Genomic DNA, 7,022 nt, shown 5'->3' with positions numbered 1-7,022 from the left:
TACCTGAGACTCCATCCGCTCCTCAGATCAACATGACTATACCACTGAAGAGCTGAAGGCTCTTAGGAACGGAATGGATAAACTCTCTTTTGCTGTCAACAAATTCCAAGAACAACAGAGAACAGAAAGAGAGAAGCTTCTTAACACCATCAGAGACAGCATCAGCAGCATCAGGGCTGCACCTTCTGCACCAACCTTGCAAGCTGTCAGGGATGAAATCAAGAAAGCATCTGAATCCCTGAAACTTGCTCACTCCCTACATAACACTAGAGCTGAATTGCAGCTTAAGAAACTCCTCCTCAAAAATTCTGAGGAACAAACAGAAACCAAAGAAGCTCTCAAAGCTTTTGGTACATATTTGGAGGGGAAAATCACTCAACTGGAACACCGAATGCTAGATGTGGAAGGATAGCTGGTGCACATCCACAATGGTAGGATAATGATGAGATCCACCATTGTGGTCCTCACTGCTATGATCAGCGATCTACTGAAGGATGCTGAGAAGTGGCTCCCTGAAGCTGAAGTAAGAAGACTAAGAGAACAGCTCAGCAGGAGACCACCCACGCAGGAGGAAAGAGATGCTGAGAAGAACTCTGAGCTAGGCAAGAGACGTCCTTATTAAAAAGGAGAAAGATCCTCCTATTCTGTTTTTTTATTATTTATTGCTTTCTGTTATTTCCCTTTCGTTTCTTTTTCGTTCCTTAGTGTAATTGTATTTTTTTTTTAAATAGAAAAATCTTTTTGATCAAACTGTTTGGAGCATACATCTCATTTATAGTACTGTGGCTGTGAAACTTTGAAAAACCAATGGCATGAAACACAAAGTTACTAAGTAATCATTCTTGTTCTTACTCTGAATGCTTGACATAGGAAAGGTGAAATGAGTTTAATCTTCAGATTTTTGAAGAATGCTGATCTGTGTGAACTAAAACTGGTGAGGAACAAAAAATGCGAAACACTTACTCATGAGAGTGTTCCTGAGGTGTCACCACAATGAAACTTCTAACTTGCCTTGATGTTGTAAGTACTGCTAAAGAACAGGTGAATTTCACTAACAAGGATCAACCTTCTAACACTCAACCTTTGACAAACACTTACATTCCCATTCACACTGCAACACACACACACACACACACACACACACACATCCCATGGTCAACAAAAAGGGGCGAGGAACAAATCCAAAATGAGTAAAGAGGACAAGAAGAAAGAAAACAAAGAAAAACGGGAACAACCATTCAAAAGAATTCAGAAGAAAATACCAGAAAAGATTATTCCTGTAACATCCCACGTAATTAGGAAAATATATAAATTGCGAGGAGGAATATGGAAGCATGTGCTAAATTCAAATTATATGTTAAAACATGCTTTGCTTGCGAATTATATAGTTATTTTCTCTAGAGTGGAATTAAAATAAGTTAGGAAATTATTTGAATTACCATGGTAAGTGAGTATTGATTTAGGCATGTGAAGCTTCCATCAAAAGTATATGAATAACTTGATTGTAATATATAGAAAGATCAATAATACCTAAAAGACTTGGGAAATTATAAATTGGTGGGTTGGTTTATAAGTTAGTAGGTCATTAGATTGGTATATTTTTGGACCCAAATCTTTGGGGTTGGCCGACGAGCCAAGGGCCTTAGAGAGTGATTTAGATTCAGCCCAACCTTGTATTTATTATAACCTCATCTTAAGCATCCCACAAGGCAGCCCTTGATTGGCAAGGGATCCACACATGGCCAAACCTCACCATCCTTGTTCCCCCTCCATAGGTGCGCATTGGGTAGACAAAAAGGAAAAAGAAAATTCTGATGACTTGTGGCCTTAATCAAATCCATTCAGTTTTTTAGACATGCAGCCAATGAGAGAATGGTGAGCAATTTGCATGTCCTTTTATTGGATAATAATCCTACACATTTTCTTCCCTCACATGTGCGCATGTGTAGAAGGAAAAATTATGACCCATTGTCCTTGAGCATCCAAGCTTAATCAGCCAAGAGCCATCCACCCTTGTACATTCTTCATGCGCTAGGTATAGGAGAGAAAATAAAATTCTGGTCACATGTTCTAGTAGCCCCATTCCACCTCAGCCTTGCATGTTCACCATGTGGCAAACACTATCCTCCACCACTCCTTGCATGTGCATAGAGTGTGTAAGAAGCAAGCTGAATTCTTGTCAAAACATTTAAGTCTTTCAGCTTTTGGCCAACCATGCAGCCAATGGGGCCAAAAAGAAATCTGAATGAGTCAATTTTAATTCAGCAACCGTGACTCTTATTTCCCCATCACTTGTACGCACCTTAGGAGAAAGAGAGCTGACCTTTCTATTCAAAATAAAACCTAAACACCATCCTCACTCTCTTAAGGCCGTAGGCATTTAGCAAAGAAAACAAACCAGAATTTGTATTCCCTCTCTTTTCCTCCACTAAACCGTGCACATCATTGAGAGAAAACAAAAAGTTTTAAACACCTTCTCATTCCCCCTTGACCCGTGAACGTTCTTAGGAAAGAACGCAAGGGAAAATTTGTTTCATCTTCCATTTGTTTCAGCCGCGAGCTCCATGAGCAGAACACAAGATATTTAGCATTCTTCTCCTCCTCTCCCTTGTGACCGAACCTCAACTATCAACAAGGTAAGGTGTTCATCTTTTCCACGTTCCTACGCATTTCGTTCAGCTTTGATGGGAACTTTTCTCTGTTTGTGTAACACCCTCCCTTGTATGCATCTAAGAGAGTTGTTTGCTAAGCAGAATTAGAGTTCGTTCGTCACAATTTTATGTACTGAAAATCATTTTGACGTTCCTAATTAAAACACATAGTTGAAATCGATTTACTTACAAAAATCAGAGTATACTTTCAAAATTCTTAACTTGCTGAAATTATTATTTTCCTAGCAGACGTTGCTGTCTTGCAAAATTCGTATAAAATCCAGTTTTCAAAATTCCATTGTAACGTTTACATAATCTGAAAATAGACACGTGGGGCTTCGCGTGCATATAAAATATAAGCGAATTGGAGGTCTGTAGCCCCACTAAATATAACTCGTAAAGTGCTCGTTAAATCTGTTTAAAAAATCAGCATTCAAAAACCTCAGAAATTATTTTCGCAAAACGTTTCAGGAATTTGTTTTCAAAATACTTGCTGATCACAAAAGTCTTAAAAATAGTAATAAAATCATAATTCAACAGTAATCCAACCTACTCAATTTAATACAGTCATCCATCAAATAAACAGCAACAACAATAGTCCATCTAGCAGCACATAACAGCAAATATCCATATAATTATGTCTTCCAATGCTCTTCCGTCCTCCTGCCATTTTGTAAAAATAGCAGCCCCAAAGGGGTGAGAAAAATCTCAGTAGTGTGGCAACAAAACCAGAAATGCAACAGTACTAACTAAATACAGAATTACAAAGCAGCCGCGTCATCAAGTTAAATCTGACAGATACTAAACTTTATCATATTGCGTATATAACGCCAGAGTACTAATCAGATTGCGTATATAACGCCAAAAATGTACAACACCATCGTGCCTGCACACACCAGAACAGTGGAGGTCCCTCCCTTAATGGCTCCTCGGAGGGTTCCAACTGTAACCTATACGGATTGAAGCCAAGTGTCCCATACCCTGGTACCGCAGGGATGCCTACATGATGCGTGCTCAATCGTATGCTTATCATAATATTTATTTTCAGATGTCAATATGAAACTTATGCATGTATGCTATGACATGATTCGCACACGAACAGGCAATTAAAAATCATGGAATGTGTATGCATGACTAGATAATAATCAAGATATCATATATCTCATGGATTTTCTAATATCAGAGTGCTGAATAACCAATAATTCTCCAAAACAAAGTATTCAGCAAAGAAAGACCATGAGCATAATCCAATTATCATATACAAAATTCAGAACCAAGGCACATGAGAGCAACGTTCACAATTCATGTATTAGCTAGCAGTCACAAGAGGTAATGCCGCCAGACACTTATCTCGTGTCCAAGCAATAATCAACAGCACCAAAATTCAGCTCACTCAATAAGAGTTACTTGCACCTAAACACATGCGGTACAAGTCAGAATTTTATTCATAGATCCCTATTATTCATAAGCCAATTCCATGCCTCCTAATGTTCTTGTATTTTACTCAGATTAACATGTATTTTATACCAACCAAATTCTTGACTTCATACTAATTTCATGACTGATTAACAATTAATTTTTATGCTCCTAATCCTAGTACCTTAACCGATTCATTGAGCTACTATTATCATTTACATCTCGGCCCTTGGTGTATTAATTTCCCAAAGTCTCATACATGTATAGGTTCGGCTTCTAGCTTAACAACATGACCAGAATTGTGTTTACATAATTCTTTCTACTGAAGGCTAGCCATTAAGAGTCTTCCTACATATACACCAACTAATTTTCTGATTTCACTCTACTTAAACAATTTGTCAACACACTTAAAATCCACAATTTCAACAGCATGCAGAATCGGTTTTTGACCCTTAACAGTATGCATCAAATTCTGATTTCAATTAATTCTTAACTACTTGTTAACAACAATAAAATTCATAGCTCCATTATCATACAGAACCGGTTACGAGAACCACTCCCTAAGAACTCATAATTTTAATTAAATAAAACCACTTACATGACTTAAATTAAATCAATAATACTTTAGTGTGAGATTTAACCAATTTTAAACATGTGCCATTCTACTAGTTTTCTGTCTAATACAGCGTACCATCCAATAGTCTAAGGAAACTATTTTCCATGCTCATGAAAAGGTCAATTACATCTTACTTAGGCTACGTTCAAGGCTGTTTATTTACTTAACCTCTTCTACTAAACAAATGGTGTGCTAAGACTTATAAATGTGCTGCATTCTACATCTAGTACATGAAAACTTAATTACTTGATTAATCACCGGCAGTCCAACAATCGAAAGGAGGGTCCTCTTTTTTTTCCCCTTTCACAAAACTACTTGTAACTAATTGCAAGTACCACACCCATGACTATACACGGCTGGACCAAAAATAATGAGGGCAACCGGACACAATTACATTCTTCTAGGGTACATGTATTGGTCGAATAGCAGGGGATAAAGAACAATCTTGAGAGTTCACTTACTTTTTCCTTGTATCGACGCCCAAGACCACAATTGACCGAGAAGCAGCCCATGCTCTTCCTAGGCTCCATGATTCGCGTTTGGGATAACATGAAAAGGGAAGAAGCTAGATTAAGATCAGAACATATGCATGCAATGGAAAAAGAACCCAATCAGAATGGCCTCAAAAGGTGTTGAACAAGGAAAGGAGCAAATACCTCACCTTCTTAAAGGAGGGCCTTTGGCCGAACAAGAGAATGAGTATGGATGTGAGGCTAGTGTGCAGTCCCCTTGGCTGCTGCATTCAGCCGACCAACGAGTGAAAGGAGATGAAAGATGGCATGTTGGTCCTTCTCAAGAGAGCGTCACAGTTTTGTGAGGAATTCATAGGCTCGGTTTTCTGTTCTAAATGTACAGAAAAGACTCAGACTTGTTGTTGACAACAGTGGGCATAAATAGAGGGGAATTGATGCAAGCCTTCGGTTGGATGGGTGGCTGTGCAAAGGGAAAGAAGGTATGCTTCACGAGTTATGGTGCTTGCCTTTGGGAGACTCACAACTTTGGAAACAGGTGGAAGAATAGAACACGAAATTCTTTGCTTCTCCTCTAGGTGTCTACGGCCATGAAGGGGAACAAAGGTGGCTGTGTGTTATTCTTCCCCTATGGTGCTTGAAGGACACATGCGTAGGAATTGTTTTTCTTTTACACATTGAACAACGAATTCTTAGAAGAATGAGAGAAGCTTGGCCGAAAACATAGAGGGTGAAAACCAAGCGTCCCAGGAGAGTGTAGGTGGCGGACATGCATAGGTTTAGAGATTTTTGGTTGGCACTTGGCTAACTTGCATAGGCTGATTGGGTATTACAAAGATCAGAATTCTCCTTCTATCCTAAACGCACCAATGTTTAGGTGTCATCATCAAATATTTCCACTTGGCTAAGGTTTATAAGGTCTAATGAATTAAAGGCTGCCTTAAATCCTCCGAGAGGACCCTTGGGCCGTGGCCCTTAATGGAAAAAGGGGTTCAAAATTAAGTGCCCTAAAGGCCCACCTTTCACACATAATATTCTACTAATTATTTACTAAGGGTTTATTCTTTGTAATAAAATTACTCACTTACTTTTAATGAGTACCCATACAATTCAAAGTAGTGTTATGCTTTCTATGTATTATAGTTAAATTATTCCTATACTCTTAACTAGTATTTCAATTTCCTAAAATACGTACTCAAGATTATAATTAACATAAATCTCATGAATTAAAATAGGTTTGCCCTAATTAAATACATATATAAATATATATGTCGACTTCTAAGCAAGCTCCTATGTCTCCAACTATAATTTATATAATTTCCTAAATCAGCGGGATGCTACAGTTTGCATGTAGCTAAAGTCCGAAACCTTGGAGCTTAAGAGGAATCTTCGTTGCGTGCACGACTAAATTTAAACTTTCATCTTCCACTCCAGCTCCTTGTGCGCGCGGCCAACACCTTGAAGGGGCTAGACTCGTCCTTTTGGAGTATCGGAAGATTTAGGGGTTGTTCCTTAATTGAATTACTAATTTTGTGTACTACAAAAAGGTAAGGGTCGAACCCTTAACTCCCCCTCTATAACACCTCGCAATTTTAAATCAAGTGTTTAAACTGTTAGTGAGTAATCAAGTGAAGATTCAGTGAAAATCCTAAAGAGTAGGCCAAAATACAAAGAAAGGGCAAAACGGTAATTAGCCAACACGCAACCCTAGGAAGATAAAAATTTAGTAGAAGGTCTCAGATGATAAAAATAACCCTGGAAATGGGTTCAGAACGAAAAATTGAGTGGATAGGAAAGTTTTAGAAAAATCAGTGAATAGTGTTTTTCGCGGGTAAAAATACCGCGGTACGATTGCAGCGTAAAACGTGC

The 7,022-nt window shown here is 38.3% G+C and overlaps 1 long non-coding RNA gene across 1 annotated transcript; it reads right to left on the bottom strand.

Annotated features, from left to right (window-relative positions):
- Positions 1 to 3,105: 3,105 nt before the first annotated feature.
- LOC133293936 (uncharacterized) lies at positions 3,106 to 5,825 on the bottom strand. The gene is made up of 3 exons (XR_009749130.1): positions 5,345 to 5,825; positions 5,145 to 5,248; positions 3,106 to 3,314 (listed from the first exon to the last, which is right to left on the bottom strand). It is a non-coding gene; the product is annotated as an uncharacterized LOC133293936 (long non-coding RNA).
- Positions 5,826 to 7,022: the final 1,197 nt, after the last annotated feature.

The sequence above is a fragment of the Gastrolobium bilobum genome, unplaced genomic scaffold (genome assembly GCF_033153095.1).
Source record: "Gastrolobium bilobum isolate Gb01-03AN ecotype WA unplaced genomic scaffold, APGP_CSIRO_Gbil_v1 utg2333, whole genome shotgun sequence".
In the NCBI taxonomy this organism is placed as follows: domain Eukaryota; kingdom Viridiplantae; phylum Streptophyta; class Magnoliopsida; order Fabales; family Fabaceae; genus Gastrolobium; species Gastrolobium bilobum.
This window is presented reverse-complemented; position numbering and strand designations above follow the sequence as displayed.